We start from the raw sequence: 17,294 nt of genomic DNA, 5'->3' as shown, positions 1-17,294 counted from the left end.
GGATTATGGAACCACATACTGCATGGAAGGTACCCACACCTGAAGTCAGAAGATGAGTGGATCTCCAAGCCAGAAGATAAATGAATCTCCAGTCGTGGTTATGGCAAATCAACAAGAAGGAAACTGCCCTGACAGATAACACTTGGACTGCTCCATCTCTTGGTAAATAAGCCATCATGCAGGATCTTACCTTTTTTTTTTTTTTTTCCTCTTTTCTTTCTTTCTCCCCCTCCCTCCCCCTTTTTTTTTGTTTTTGTTTTTTTTAGGCCCACATATGTGGCATATGGAAGTTCCCAGGCTAGGGGTTGAATCAGAGCTGCAGCTGCTGGCCTACACCACCGCCACAGCAACATGGGATTGCAGATGTGATAAATTCATTTGAGTAATAAGAAAAATGAAAAAAACAAAAACAACAACAACAAAAAAACCCATGGGATTGCAGCCACATTTGTGACCTACGCCTAAGCTTAGGATGGATCCTTAACCCACTGAGCAAGGCCAGGGATTGAATCCGCATCCTCACAGACACTATGTTAGGTTCTTAATTCACTAAGCCACAATAGTAACTCCTGGAGGATCTTATTCATGAAATCCGTACTGTTGGAAAATGCTTCAAAGAAGCAAACAACATCCTGTGGCCCTTCAAACTATCTTCTCCTGAAGGGCCCAGATAAATAGATCTAACAGGCTTATTAAATGGATGAACTGAGTTGTCTATGTGATTATTTTTGTAATCTGGGTCAGTAAATAAAGTGACTTCAAATTGTGAAAAAAACAAACACAAAATTCATTCTTCAGAGATTTGGCCTCAGCTTCCTTTTAAGAACATTGTGCTTTAACGGAAAAAAAATCTCTAACAAGATCCTTAGTAGGATCTACAGTCCTGCTCTGTCTCAGGCCCAGAAAACTGAAGATGTGCTAAAAGTTAGTTACAAAATCTGTGGTGTGTTTGAAAATTTTCCATTGCACCATCTTTTTCTCACTCACTGCTGTTAAGTGTGATTGTGCCCTTTTTGTCTTATCTTGCTTTTGGAAACATCACAAATTGAAAGTTGAAGTAACGCTGGATTATAGTATTCTGGGCTATATTTTGACGTTGGGTGATAAGGCGGCCTCAGACTGCTGGGCCCAGAGCAATGACTCTGCAGGAACGGTGGCGCCTGGTGTACAGCGACTCCAGGACAGGCCAAGGGAGCCGTGACTGATTCCATCATATCTGCGCACTCGCTGCACTGGAAACCAGGTCCTTCCCGATGGCTCAATGGACCTCCCACCCATCCTGCCAGCTTCCATTTGCTCTCTCATCGAAGGGAATGAGATGCCAGACCCCGAGGCCCGGGTCCAGGCACCTGAACGGTCGAAACCATAGAAATTAGGATGCAGTGCCGGGCAGCGCGCCCACTAAGGCACCAGAACAACCAGCGCGGGAACGCCTGCCTGGCCAGTCCCGCCCCACGACGCGCGCGCGCGCGCGCGCGCCCCCGCCGATCCCGATGCCGCCGTACACCGCCTCCTTCCATACTGCCCAACCAACAGCCACTTCCTGCCTCACTCCTAACCAATCCCCACACTCCACGAAGAATAGCCCTAGGGGGCGTATGGGAAGGTGCATAGAGCGATGGCCACAATAACCAATTGAATTCAGGATCTTGCGCGAGAGGGCGGGACTTGGCGCTGGTGGTAGCTACTGAGGAGACAGGGGCGGACGCAGGGCCGGGCTTCGTGCGGTGGGGCTCGCTCGCGCGGCGGCTGCAGGAGTCGAGGCCTCTTGGTTCTGCGGCACGTGACGGTCAGGCTCCCTCAGCCGCTGTCTCCACTGCAGCGTGGGGCCAGGTGTGCGGGCGGGAGGAGGCGCGGGCACCACCGGCGGTCCTCCTGAGGCTTGAGGTGAGACAGGGGCCTGCCCGTGTCTTCGGGCCTGTGAGGACCCTCGGGGGCCTGGGTGCGCGGCCTGGCGGCGGAGGTCTCGAGAAGCCGGGCGTGGCCGGGGCTGAGGGGTCCGGCTGAGTTTCGATGGCTCAGGCCCTGGTGGACCCGCCAGACGGGATGGGTTAGGCCTGAACCTGGGCCGCTTGAGTTGCGGAGCCAGGCCCAGGCCGCGCCGCCGGGGTTGGGAGGCGTGGCAGGTGTCCTAGAGCCTTTCTTGACCTCTGGGAAAGCTAACTTCTCTTCATGGTTCTGCTTCTAGGGCTTTCTTATACCTATTGCTGACTGCCTGGGAAGCTGTGAGGTGGGGTAGAGTAACCGGGTAAAGGTCTGGAATAGGATCGGGCCTTGTTGGTACTCTTAGTAGTGGGGAAAGGTGATAATAGGACAGAGAGAGGATATTTAGAATTAGCATTACAGATCTAAAATTTGAAAATTAAAACCGCAAAGTGAAGACTGGACTGTAGCAGCCTGAAGAGTATGGAGAATGTGCTAGAACACGCACTGGTTAAAAAACTTAAGTCCTAACATTTACATCTATTTGGAGATTGGGGGAGTAAGTAATCTCGTCGTAAATTCAGTGGGCTTTTAAAAGCAGGAAAGCACCCAAAAGCTCTCCGTGGGCAGGTCGTTTTATAGTGAAGGAAACTGAGGCCCAGAGCTCAGAAATGATCGGCCCAAGGTCATGCGATTAGTTTTATGATCACGTTGGAATTACAGTTGAAAGCTAGGCAGTTTGTGTGTAGTGGTTAAGACTAAGGCCCTTGTTCAGGTCCTTCATCAGCCATTTGTTGCTATGTGAACCTGGGCAGTTCACTTCGTTTCAGATAATGGATGTAATACCTGATAGAGTTGTTGTTACCATTAAGACGTGTGTAAGAAAGAGCAGGAAAGTTAGATGTACATTTTTAACTGCTTGATAAATGACTGCAGTAAATTATTATGGTGAATGCTGTTGATCCACTACACTAACATCCTAATTAGCTAAGTCCTATTTTCCAGGACCTGAAGTCACATTTATGGAAATAGGAGGAAGAAACTGGACCTAGTGGTTTGACTGCTGATTGAGGGAAGTTAAACTGAGCTGGATATTAATTAAAAGCTTGGGAGGAGAAAGGTGAACCACAGTTAGGTCTCTTTACCTCTAATTTAAGAAATAGAACCTTTTACTTAATTTCTTAATGGGTAGAATGGTGTGGGGAGGTTTTCGTTCTGTTTTGTTTTGTTTTAAGAGGGGAACCCCGTTGATCTTCAAGACTGTTGTGTACCTCACTCTTTTTTCAGTACTGTTGAAGGGTCACTGCTGAGTTGTATATTTGCTGTAGTTAGAGCAGAGGTAAAGCACTGTGTGGGAGTCCTCCTGTGCACCAGTCTGTGTGCACAAGCAAACAAGCCAGGAAACTGGATCATGAGGTGGCTACAGTGAGCTGTGTATTGGAGTAAATGTGTTGCACCGCAGATTTTCTGACCTATCCGATAATGGGTGTCAGCATCCCTTCCTACTTGACTATCTCTCCTTAACAGTTTCAGCTAACACATTATCTTCCAAAGAGTAAACGTTTTGACAGAAGTTGTTGCTGCAGTTTTGGCAATCCTGCTATTGCATCCTTTCAGTTACAGAGTTCACTTTGCCCTGAGAGATAGCTTAAGGGAACGAAGCGACAGTTGGTAAGCATAAATGCAGACTCAAGAGACTTGAATTCCAGGCCCAGCATGGTAACTAGCTTATGAGCTAAGTTGGTTTCTATGTCTTTAAAATTGGAGTGAGGAATCCTCTGACTACCTACCTTACCATTAGGGGGCTTTTTAGGAGGGACAAGTAAGATGGTGAACATGAAACTACTTTGTTTTTTTTTTGTTTGTTTTGTTTTTTGTCTTTTTGCTATTTCTTTGGGCCACTCCCTCGGCATATGGAGGTTCCCAGGCTAGGGGTCTAATCAGAGCTGTAGCCACTGGCCTACGCCAGAGCCACAGCAATGCGGGGCAACGCGGGATCTGAGCCGCGTCTGCAACCTACACCACAGCTCACGGCAACGCCGGATCGTTAACCCACTGAGCAAGGCCAGGGACCGAACCCGCAACCTCATGGTTCCTAGTCGGATTCATTAACCACTGCGCCACGACGGGAACTCCCATGAAACTACTTTGAATGGAATAATGAACTGAACTGTGCAAAGAAGAGCTGGCAGCTCATAACAACTCCTAGAAAATAATAAAAGTGCCTGAACATAGTTATAACCTGTAGACTTACTGTAGAATTGCAGGAAGGTACAGGTTGAATATTTTGTTGCCTAAAACAGATGTACATTTAAATTAATCTTAGCTATGAGCTGTGAAAATTATTTGGAGAATTATGCTTTTTAGAGGATTTAGAATCTTCAGCAGCGTTTGAGTAGCCACCTCTTAAACCTTCTTACTTTATAGGAAAAAACCGCTATGGAAAAATAGATTTTAATGTTCCTGTCAGTGAAAAGCAAACTTCAAAACAGTAAACTAGGAAACTAGGCAGTATATATCTATTTTCAAGTAGATGGGCATTTACAATAAAGACCACTTTGAATTTTATGTACTTTCCCCCCTTTAAGTGCTTTTATGGACATGTAGTAATATCAGACAATACAGATACAGAAAGTAGTCGTAAAATGGTTATCTGTGACTGGAATCAAATTCCTTTTAAATGGTTCCTTTCCAATCTAAGACTTCAAATTTCTTATTGGCCTTAAAACTCAGAATTTTATTTTTTAATTTTTTTGGTGGGTTTTTGGGCTTTTTGTCTTTTTAGGGCCACATGCATGGCATATGGAGGTTCCCAGGCTAGGGGTCTAACCTGAGCTGTGGCCGCTAGCCTATGCCAGAGCCACAGCAAGGCAAGGTCTGAGCCACGTCTGTGACCTACACCACAGCTCATGGCAACACTGGATCCTTAACCCACTGAGCAAAGCCAGGGATCGAACTCACATCCTCATGGATACTAGTCAGGTTCATTAACCACTGGGCCATGACAGGAGCTCCTCAGGATTTTAGAACCATCAAAACTTGGAGTTCTCTTGTGGTGCAACAGGTTAAGGATTTGGCATTGTCACTGCCATGACGAGAGTTTGATCCTTGGCCCAGAAACTTCCACATGCCATAAGTGTGGCCAAAAAAAAAAAAAAAAAAAAAAAAAAAAACCCCAAACTTCAATAATGTCACTGGGCAATACCTAGCTAGTAACAGTAGAATTCACTACTAATGTTGAGCACATACCATAAGCCAGTTACTAACATAAACACTTAATATGAATTTTGTTTATCTAATAATCCTAAAAAGTAGATAATGTTATTCTCATTTTAGAGTTTTAGAAACTGAGGTCCTGGAAGTAGTAATTCACTAACACACCATGTTGTTAAGTAGCCGATCAGGGAATGTGACTTCTGAGTTCCCGATCAAAAATACTACCTCATGTCTAACTGTGACCTTGGACAGTTTATGTAACTTCTCTTAGTCTTTGTTTCCTTGTGTGTCACATGGGTATGATAGAACTCCTGGGGTTCTTTTGAGGGTTAAATTAGACAACATAAGGTATCTGAAACCTGAAACCTGTAAGACTTGATGTTTAATAATGGTATATAAACAGGTGAATGGATATCCTACGTGAAAGAAAAATTACCTCATTTTTAAATTACATAATGCCTTATTTTTGCTGCACTCATAGCATGTGGATATTCTCCACCCAGGGATGGAATCCATGCCACAGTGGTGATGAGCTGCTGCAGTGACAGTGCTGGATCCTTAACCTACTGCACCACAAGGGAACTCCACAATGCCTTTTTTTTTAAATCAATTTTTTTTTTCACCAAGAATACCAGCTAAGTCATTTCTTCTATTCCTCTTTCTAAGAGACAAGAGTTCTACAAAGAAAAGCCCAGAACCAAATGGTTGCACTGGTGAATTCTACCAAATACTTAGGGAAGAATTAACACTAATCCTTCATAAATTCTTCTAAAAAATAGAAGAACACTCTTCAGCTCATTCTATGAGGCCAGTATTACCCTGATACCAAAACCAAAGACTTCATGAGAAAACGAGAGACCTGGAGTTCCTGTTGTGGCTCAGCAGCAAGGAGCCCAGCTGGTATCCATGAGGATACAGGTTTGTTCCCTGGCCTCACTCAGTGTGTTAAGGATTTGGTGTTGCTGCAAGCTGAGGCATATGTGGAAGATGCAGCTCAGATCTGACAGTGGCATAGCCCAGCAGCTGCAGTTCCAATTCCATCCCTAGCCTGGGAATGTCCATATGCCCAGGGTGCAGTCCTAAAAAGTAAGAAAAAGTAAACCATAGACCACTATGTCCTTTATGAAAATAGATGCAAAAATCCGCAAAATGCTAGCAGGTGGGATCCAGCAACATACATAAAGGATTATATACACCACAACCAAGTGGGATTTATCCCAGGAATGCAAAGTTGGTTCAGTATACAATAAAGAGTGTAACATGGAGTTCCCATCGTGGCTCAGTGGTTAACAAATCCGACGAGGAACCATGAGGTTGCGGGTTCGATCCCTGGCCTTGCTCAGTGGGTTAAGGATTTGGCGTTGCTGTGATCAGTGGTGTAGGTTGCAGACACGGCTTGGATCTTGTGTTGCTATGGCTGTGGTGTAGGCCTGCAGCTACAGCTCTGATTAGACCCCTAGCCTGGGAACCTCCATATGCTGCAGGAAGCGGCCCTAGAAAAGGCAAAAAGACCAAAAAAAAAAAAAAAAGAAAAGAGTGTAACATACCATGTTAACAAAGGACAAAAACCACGTAATTCTCTCAGTTTGACAGAGTGCAGCATCCTTTCATGACAGAAGCTCCCAATTAGGAATAGAAAGGAATTTCCTCAGCCTGATTAAGAGGCAAATAACCCCTTCTGTGAGATTTCTTCTGTTTTTCCTGCTAATTTCTCATGGATTAAAGGAATCAGATGTAAAATTTCCAAATTAATTTTTTTTCATTTTTTAGGGCTGCACCTGTGGCATATGGAAGTTCCCAGGCTAGGGATTGACAGAGTTGTAGCTGCCAGCCGGTGCCACAGTCACAGCAACACCAGATCAGAGTTGCATCTGCAGCTCATGCCACAGTTTATGACAATTCTCGATCCTTAACCTGCTGTGCGAGGCCAGGGATTAAACTCACATCCTCATGGATACTAGTTGGGTTCTTAACCCACTGAGCCACAATGGACGCTCCCTAACTACCTTTTAAGAGACAGAGTCCCACAAAGAAAACCTAGAACCAAATGGTTTCACTGGTGAACTCTACCAAAAACTTAGTAATTAACACACTAATCCTTCACAAAATCTTCCAAAAATAGAGGAGGCAAGAATACTCTTCAACTGATTCTATGAGGCCGATATTACCCAGATACTAGAACCAGACAAAGACTTCATAAGAAAACCATAAACCAATATCTTTTATGAAAATGAATGAAAAAATAGAATTAACTTGAAAGTTTAAAGGCTTAGGAGTTCTCTTATGGCATGGTGGGTTAAGGATCTGGCATCATCACTGCAGCAGCTTGGGTCGCTGCTGTGGCGTGGGTGTGATCTCTGGTTCAGGAACTTCCACATGATGCAAATGGGCCAAAAAAAGAAAGGAAAATATGAAAGTTTAACTTAAAAATAATTCGAGCCTTCATTTGTTTTAAGGATCTTTTTTCTTTTCTTTCTTTCTTTTTTTTTTTTTTTATATGGCGGTGCCCACAGCATATAGAGGTTCCCAGGCCAGGGACTGAATCTGAATCCCAGCTGCAACCTAATGTCAAAACTGCAACATCACTGGATCCTTTAACCTACTGTGCTGGGCGGGGTATCCAACCTGTGCCTCTGCAGTTACCTTAGCCACTGTAGGCAGATTCTTAACCCACAGTGGGAACTCCAAAGATCTTTTTTCTGAATGGACCCCTTTTGAGCTTAAAGCTTCTGCCTTTGAGAGCTGACAAATTTAATATTTCTTTAGTTTTTGCCTATCCCAGAGCTAATCTTAATCAGTTTTGGATTTGTTAAAATTTAGGGAGTTCCCTTCTTGGTGCAGCGGAAATGAATCCAGCTAGGAAGCATGAGGTTGTGGGTTCTATCCCTGGCCTTGCTCAGTGGGTTAAGGATTCAGCGTTGCCGAGAACTGTGGTGTAGCTTGCAGACATGGTTCGGATCTGGCATTGCTGTGGCTCTGGCCTAGGCTAGCAGCTACAGCTCCAATTTGACCCCTAGCCTGGGAACTTCCATAGGTCGTGGGTGTGGCCCTGAAAAGACAAAAAAAAAAAAATTAGTAGAGAATGTGTTTCTGTTAGACTGTTTTGTGTTCAGTTGAAGTCTCATACATGATTAAATATGTATAGTGAAATACTTTGGACTTTTGTTAGACTGTATGCTGATAACAATTATCGTTAACCAAAAATAAGTTAAATTTAGGGGAATTCATAAAATTGGTGGCAGAGCAGAGGAAAAAAAATCACAAACAGATATTTTCATGTCCAAAAGCTATAATTGCATATATTGTTGCACAGAAGAGTTAAATAATTAGAGGAAAGCGAGTTTTCCTTGTTATGTAAAACCAGTCAGCTTTGTTGAAATATATAGGAGACATGTTATACTTTTTGACCTCTTCTGGGAATTGAAAATGTGCTTGCTGTGGTTCTGATTGTGTATCAAAGAACAAATCATTTGCATACTCCTATGAAGTGCTGGACTCTGACAGACTGTATTTTTACAGCAAATCTTTGAGCCAGCAGTATTATTACCGCCCATCTATAAAATAGGGAAATAAGATTCCTGGAAGTTTAATGAGTTGACCAAGGCCACAGAGAGGATCAGGCGTCTGAACCCACCTTTCTCTGACTTGACAGTTTATACCACCATGTACACTCTACTGTCTTGTGTATAAGGAATTAATTTTCTGAATCATCAGTTTTAAAATCTGAAACTTCCATCTCTAGAATTGAAGATATATTTACTGTCTTAAAGAGTAGACTGAAATATTAAAAGTGAGTAGGTTAGGTCCTCTTGAAGAATTTTTCTGACTGTGATATCAAGAACTGGGCTTTTTGCTCTGTCCTTGGAAAATTGGGAAGCAAGTCAAAAATCACTGATATTATTTATAAATGTATATGAAAAATGTGCATGTATTTAGTTCCTGTTTTCTTGGCTTTGTGTGCATTTGTCCATATGATTCCAGAGGGTATTCTCTGATTTGGATATAGGTTGATAATTTGATAACTAAAAACAAAACACTAATTAGGAGTTGCTATTGTGGCTTGGCAGATTAAGAATCTGACTGGTATCCATGAAGATGCATGGGTTCAATCCCTGGCCTTGATCAGTGGGTTAAGGATCTGGTGTTGCCGCAAGCTGTGGCTTAGGTCACAGATGCAGCTTTGATCTGGTGTTGCTGTGGCTGTAGCATAGGCTGACAGCTATAGCTCTGATTTGACTCTTAGCGGGAGAACTTCCATATGCCACAGGTGTGGTCCTAAAAAGACCCCCCCCCCCCAAAAAGACCTCCAAAATACTAATTAGCTGGAAGAAGGGGAGGAAAAGCTCATATTTCTGAGTCTTCCTCTGTAGTTATATGCTTTAGAGGACCCAGTTGATCCAGAGCTAGTTTCTAGACAACTTTGATCAAGACTGAAGAACCATCTATACTGATCCAGTGATACTTTTTTTTTGGTAAATAAACTTTTAATTTTGAAATAATTATAGACCTTCATGAAGTTGTAAAATAGTACAGAGGTCTCTTGTACCTGTTACCCAGCTTCCCCTAATAGCAGCATAGATAGATAACTATAGTAAGATATCAAAACCAGGACAAAATTGCACTGGAACAGTCTACAGACCTTACTCAAATTTCTCCAGGTTTTTCATTTTACATTCCCCTGCGTGTACATAGTTATATGCATTTTTTTCTTTTTTTGCCACACCAGCTCCTCAGCCCCCACAGTGACAACACTGGATCTTTCACCCACTGCACTAAAAGGGATCTATAGTTATATGCAACTTTATCATGACACTAATACGTTTTAGAAATTTTTACATTTTTGGCATTGTTTGCTGTTGTTGGTTTTTTTTTTTTTTTTTAAGGGCTGCTCCCGAGGCATATGGAGATTCCCAGGCTAGGGGTCTAATCGGAGCTACAGCTGCCAGCCTACGCCACAGCCACTGCAACGCCAGATCCGAGCCTCGTCTGCAATGGATTGTTAACCCACTGAGCGAGGCCAGGGATTGAACCTGCAACCTCATGGTTCCTAGTCGGATTCATTTCCGCTGCACCATGACAGGAACTCCTGGCATTGTTTTTTATAGAAGGAAAATACTAGCATGAGTCTTCAGTAGTACTAACAAACCTATGTGCATTTTTTTCTTAGGTAGAGGTTATAATATGAGTTTATTTTGATATTGTCCCCCTCAGTCCCCGAAAACTTGATTGGTAGAACTAATACGGGATATTCATAAACTCTTAAAACATGTGCAAATTCTTTTTATGTTTCTGGTTTTTAAGGACACCCTATATATAGGGTTGAACTCCTGAAGGTCAGAGACTTTTTTTTTTATTTTTAAATGCTTGATAACTAGTTGGCACTTACAGAATTGACCCTTATCAGCAAACATTCTTTTCGTGTCTAATATGTACCAGGTTTTCTGATGGGCATCAGATGCATTTTCTCCTTTAACCCTTTTGAAACACAGAATTCAGACAGCAGAATCTTTTTTTTTTTTTTTTCTTTTTAGGGCCATGCCTACGGCATATGGAGGTTCCCAGGCTAGGGGTCGAATCAGCTGCCCTACACTGCAGCCACAGCAACACCAGATCCGAGCCATGTCTGTGACTTACACTACAGCTCATGGCAGCACCAGTTCCTTAACCCATTGAGTAAGGCCAGGGATTGAACCTGTGTCCTCATGGATGTTAGTCAGATTCATTAACTGCTGAGCTGCAATGGGAACTCCCAGACAGTTCAGTCTTTTGACTGTCAGAAACAAGTCTTGAATTCTGCCACTCAGCATTTTATCAGAAATCCAATTGAGAGGTTACTTGATGAGTAGTTGAAGGAAATGCTGTCTCTTCACGTCTCTATAACCTAGATATTGTTAAGTTTTATTTGTGGATCAAAAGAAATCAGCACTTGAACCACATAGTGTTGGCCCTCATAGTATTGTTTTTTATTGACTTAGCCTTTGCTCCTTTAAGGGATTTCATAAGATAAAGCCATATAAAACTCACATTTACATATAACTTAAAAGTATTTTTGAGAAAAGTCCACCTTAGTAGACTCATAAATGTTGAAAGATTTTCATGTTTGTGTTTTCAGCTTTTAATTGTTGGCTTTCCCGAGGTCCACACTGGTAATTTGGCCAAGATAGGAATTTAAATGGGCCCACTCTGAGACAGTTTGTGGCACTAAGTAGCTTAGTCATTAATTAGACATCCACCCACCATTTGCATCCTAGCTCAAAGGGGCAGTGCTATAGAGTTTAAGGTAATAGTCTTGCAATGAGGAAAAAAAAAATTATGAGAGAGAGAGAACAGAATGGCTTCTGAAAGAAACCAGGAAATGAAGTGCTCAAAAAAATGTTGGCTTTCAGGCAGAAAGTAAAAGTATGGGTAAAACTGTGCTATGATGGCATTCAGGGATGTGGGACACCTTGCATTAAGAGAGCTAATATATTTTGGTGAGCATAAACTGAAGGAGAAGGACTTTTAGAAAATGCGGGAGTTCCTGTTGTGGCTCAGTGGTAACTAACCCAATTACTGTCTGTGAGGATGCATGTTTAATCCCTGGCCTTACTTAGTGCAAATATCTTATGTTGCCATGAACTGGTGTGTAGGTCACAGACGCAGCTCAGATCTTGAGTTGCTGTGACTGTGACATAGGCCAGCAGCTGCAGCTCCAGTTCAGCCCCTAGTCTAGGAACTTCCAGACGTGGCCCTAAAAAGCAAAAAAAAGGGGGGGGGGATACGGTAAATGTTTCTTTATTGCAGAAAAGTGTTACTCAGTTTTAAGGTACACAATTTCTTTATTAACATTTATTCCTGAGCATTCTAGATCTAGGAATCACTTGCTCTGTGGCTTTGGGGCAATGGGTGGGGGTGGGGGGAGGAGAGGTGTGCTATTTGTTTTTTAAAAGCGCTGTTGCTTCACTGTTGAGCTACTTGTTATATATTTACTACTGATAATCTTAGAAATGGTGACAACAGGAGTTCCCGTCGTGGCGCAGTGGTTAACGAATCCGACTAGGAACCATGAGGTTGCGGGTTCGATCCCTGTGCCTTGCTCAGTGGGTTGGCGATCCGGCGTTGCCGTGAGCTGTGGTGTAGGTTGCAGACGCGGCTCGGATCCCGCGTTGCTGTGGCTCTGGCGTAGGCCGGTGGCTACACCTCCGATTCGACCCCTAGCCTGGGAACCTCCATGTGCCGCGGGAGTGGCCCAAGAAATAGCAGCAATAACAACAACAACAACAAAAGACAAAAAAGACAAAAAAAATAAAATAAATAAAATAAAAATGGTGACAACAGAAGTACACTCTGGTGAGGAGTATAAATGTTAAATGAAAAATTTTTTAGGGAAAAAACTTCTGAAATCTTCTTAGACATTAAAATTTGTGAAAAAAATTTTCGTGTCTTTTAAGACAAAAGCAATATAGAATTACTAAGTAGGATGCACGTTATTGGGAGATGGGAGACTTGGCTGTGATCCTGGTTCTGCCAGTAACTGGTTTTTGGCAAGTCAGTCTCTTATACCTCAGTTTCTCCTCAAAAAGGAGCATTGACTAGATTCCAATAGTGTATTTCAGCCCTGTGATTTTTCTTTGGAGGGCTGAGGAGATCAACATTTGATCCATAAGAATGGAACATCTTTTTTTAAAAAAGAAATAACTAATTTTTATGTAATAGTTTAGATCTATGGAAAAATTACTTGGGGAAAATAATTGTATTCCCATATAATCCATACCCAGTTTCTGCCATTTTAACAACTGAACATTCGTATATACATTTATTATAGTTAATGAAACAACATTGATTAATAATTACCAGCTAAAGTCCGCATTGAATTCAATTCAGGTTTCTTTCTTTTTTTTTTGGTCTTTTGTCTTTTTAGGGCCACACCCGCGGCATATGGAGGTTCCTCAGCTAGGGGTCTAATCGGAGCTGTTGGCCGACAGCCACAGCAATACCAGATCTGAGCCGCTTCTGCGATCTACACCGCAGCTGGATCCTTAACCCACTGAGCAAGGCCAGGGATCGAACCCGAAACCTCATGGTTCCTAGTCGCATTCGTTTCTGCTGTGCCATGACGGGAACTCCGTATTTAAGTTTCCTTTGTTTTTATCTTCTGCCCTTTTCTGTTCCAGGGTACCACATTACATTTAGTCATCATGTCTCCTTAAGTGCCTCTTGGCTGTGACAGTTTTCTATTTATTTTATTTAAATTTTTTTTTTTTTTTTTTTTTTTTAGGGCCACACCTGCAGCATATGGAGATTCCCAGGCTATGGGCTGAATCAGAGCTATAGCTGCTGGCGTACACCACAGCCACAGTAATGCCGGATCCAAGCCGAGTCTTCCATCTATACCTAGTCAAGTATAGAGTTCATTTACTGCTGAGCCACGAGTGTGACAGTTTTTTAGACTTTTGTTTTTAATGACCTTGGTGTATTTGAGGGCTACTGATCAGATTATTTTGTAGACTATCCCTCTATTAGGATTTCTTTGTTTTTCTCATGATTAGAAGGAATATGCGTTTTCGGAAGGAAGACCACAGAGATTAAAGTACTATTTTCATCACCTTGTATCAAGTATACATACTATCAACATGACCTATCACTGTTGATGTTGTTCTTGATCACCTGAGGTAGTGTTTGCTAGGTTTCTCCACTGTACGGTTCCTGTCTCTCCCCCCTTCCCATGCTGTGCTCTCGGGAAGCATATCACTATGTGTAGCCTATGTGTAAAGAGTGGTGTCGGTTAGGTTCCATCTCTTTGACGGGTGGAGTATCTATGTCTGTTACTTGGAGTGTTTCTACACGGTAAATTTGTCTCTTCCTCATTTATTCATTTACCCAGTCATATATTTGTATTATACAGATTCTTGGGCATTTATTTTATACTTTGGAGTATAATCCATTACCACTTATGTTGTTGCTAGCATTGTTGCCATTGCCTGCTCTTGTGGGATCTCATTCCCAGACCAGGAATTGATCCCAGGCCACAGTCGTGACTGCACAGAATCCTAACTGCTAGCCTGCCTGGGAACTCCCAAGATAGCCCCCATCTTTGTGGATATTCTGTTTTTATTTTTGTTTTGAACACTTCTTTCCTTTCTGGCACTAGAATCTCCTGCCCTGATCCTAGAATCAGCCAAGAAGCCCTGTTTCCTTTTATTGGAGATAATTTTGGAAACCAGGATCCTTGGTACCAGGTATATTTATTGCTACTGGAGTGTAGCAGTTTTTCGTATGCCCTCTGTGCAAACAGAGCAAGGAAATGTATGCAAGTATACACATGTAGCTGTAAATACTTCTACATGTGACCCTTTGTATATTAAAATAAACATGGGTTCACACTGTAGTCTCCAGCTCTTGCCCATTACCATGTGGATTATTCTAGCCTCTTTTCCTTGCTTATCTGTAATCTCTCCCACACCCAACATTGAAAGTGGCTCCCACCATCTGCCATCCATTCACTTAGTTGTTCAGTATACATGTATGGCAGTATGTGAATTGTTAACCTGTATACTTAGTGTGAAACAACTCAATCAGCTTGAACAGTGCTTTTGTACAGTCTAGTTTTACAGACTCCACTCATTTCCAGAGTTACTTAGGTTAATGTCTTTTCCCTCCATCCATTTCACTGAGGTTGTTTCATATATTTGTAATACAGTTAGATTGTTTCGTCACATCCTGCATGCATGCTATCCTTGGATCACTTAATCTCCTAAATGATTTTTAAAATTTTCGGACATAAAGAATCACTTTGTGTTGTAAAGTTTTACAGGTTTTGATGAGTGCATAGTGTCATGTATCCATAATTATACCATCATATGTAATAGTTTTACTGCCTGAAAAAGTCCCCTGTGCTTACCTGTTCAGCCTCTACCAAACCCTGCAGCCACTGATTTTTTTTAAATTTTAATTTTTGTTATTAATGTATCCAGAGATTTGCCATTTCCAGATTGTGATATAATTGGGGAGTTCCCATTGTGGCTCAGTGGTAATGAATCCATAGGATCCATGAGGATGTGGATTCGATCCCTGGCTTCACTCAGTGGGTTAAGGAACTAGTGTTGTCGTGAGCTATGGTATAGGTCACAGACAAGGCTCAGATCCTGCCTTGCTGTGATTGTGGTATAGGCCAGCAGCTGCAGCTCCAATTCGACCCCTAGCCTGGGAACCTCCATATGTTGTGGGTGTGGCCCTAAAAAGCCAAAAAATATATATATATATGTAAGAATGTGATACAAGTGGAATTATACAGCATGTCATCTTTTCAGACTGGCTTCTTTCACTTAAGTTTTTTGGTTGGTTTGTTGTTTTTGTTTTGTTTTGGCTTGATAGCTCATCTTTTAATTTCTGAACAATATTCCATTGTATGGGTATACTACAGTTTGTTTATTCCTTCACCTATCGAGGACATTTTGGTTTCTTCGAGTTTTGGGTGATTGGATGAAGCCACTATGAACTTTTGTGTGCAGGTTTTTGTGTGTTTGTAAGCTTTCAGATCAGTTGGGCAAGTACCTGGGAGCATGATTGCCAAATCCTGTGGTAAGATTATAATTAGCTTTGTAAGAAATTGCCAAACTTTGTTCCAAAGTGGCTGTACTACTTTGGATTTTCACCAGCAACGAAATGAGAGTTCCTGTTACTTCACATGCTTGCCTGTTTTTTTGGATCATCTTAGCCATTCTAATAGATGTACGGTGGTATCTTATTGTTTTAATTTGCAGTTAAGAGTTACCTGGCAATGGCAAATGATGTTTGAGCATCTTTTCATATGCTGTCTGAATATCTTTAGTGAGATATCCGTTCAGGTCTTTTGCCTATTTTGTAATTGGATGATTTGTTTTCATATTGAATTTGTGTCCTTTTGTATTTTGGAAATCAGTTCATTATCAGGGATGAATTTTACAAATATTTTCTCCTAGCTTGATTTGTCTTGTAATTCTCTTAATTTCTTGAACAGGCTTGAAGTTTTTCTTTATTTTTTTGGCTGTGCCCACAATATATGCAATTTCCTGGGCCAGGGATTGAACTTGAGCCACAGCACTGACTCGAGCCACTGCAGTGACAACGCTAGATCCCTCACCTGCTGTGCCACAAGAGAACTCCTGAAGTTTTTATTATTTATTTATTTATTTATTTTGCTTTTTAGGGCTGCACCCTCGGTATTTGGAAGTTCCTAGCCTAGGGGTCAAATCAGAACTGCAGCTACCAGCCTATACCACAGTCACAGCAACATGGGATCCTAGCCGAGCCTTCGACCTACGCCACAGCTCATGGCAACACTGGATGCTTAACCCACTGAGTGAGCCCAGGGGTGGAACCTGCCTCATGGATCCTAGTCAGGTTTGTTAACCACTGAGCCATGAAGGAAACGCCTGAAGTTTTTAATTTTAATGAAGTTCAAATTAACCAATTTTTCTTTCATGTATCTTGCTTTCAATGTTGTGTTGAAAACTCATTGTCAGTCCCAGGATCACTTTACTTTTTCCTGTGTTTTCTTCGAGAAAGCATAATAGTGCAACATTCTTGCTGTACACCCACTCAATAGGTACAGACTTTTGGACTCCATTTGATAAAAGGGAGTGTGAGTAGGAGGACTGAAATGAGGGGAAATTTTATTTCTTGGTAATGTTGGATTTTCATTAATGAAGTGGAGAATTAAGATCACCTTAAAATATACTGTCTTGAATTATTTGTATGTGCAGACAAGTCTTTAACAAAACGTGAAATTCCTGTCATGGCTCAGTGGTTAGCAAATCTGAGTAGGAACCATGAGGTTATGGATTTGATCTCTGGCCCTGCTCAGTGGGTTAGAGATCCGGCGTTGCCGTGAGCTGTGGTGTTGACTCAGATCTGGCGTGGCTGTGGCTGTGGCATAGGCCGGCAGCTACAGCTCCGATTAGACCCCTAGCGTGGGAATCTCCATGTGCCCCAAGTGTGGCCCTAGAAAAGGCAAAAAGACCAAAAAAACAACCTGGAAAGTTTAAGCTGGCTTAATAGTGGCTCTCGGAACTAGACCTGTTTATTTATTTATTTATTTATTTTTTTTGCCTTTTCTAGGGCCACTCCCTCTGCATATGGAGGTTCCCAGGCTAGGGGTCTAATCGGAGCTGTAGCTGCTGGCCTATGCCACAGCC

At 42.2% G+C, this 17,294-nt stretch overlaps 1 protein-coding gene across 2 annotated transcripts in view; it reads left to right on the top strand.

The window, feature by feature from the left end:
• The window catches only part of CANX (calnexin), a 36,798-nt gene continuing 21,208 nt past the window's right edge, over positions 1,705–17,294 (top strand). The window contains exons 1-2 of one of the 2 annotated variants that reach the window (XM_021079153.1): positions 1,709–1,887; positions 14,270–14,357. The gene's annotated coding sequence lies outside the window, so the exon portion shown is untranslated. 2 annotated transcript variants of the gene reach the window in all.

The sequence above is a fragment of the Sus scrofa genome, chromosome 2 (assembly GCF_000003025.6).
Source record: "Sus scrofa isolate TJ Tabasco breed Duroc chromosome 2, Sscrofa11.1, whole genome shotgun sequence".
Lineage (NCBI taxonomy): Eukaryota > Metazoa > Chordata > Mammalia > Artiodactyla > Suidae > Sus > Sus scrofa.
This window is presented reverse-complemented; position numbering and strand designations above follow the sequence as displayed.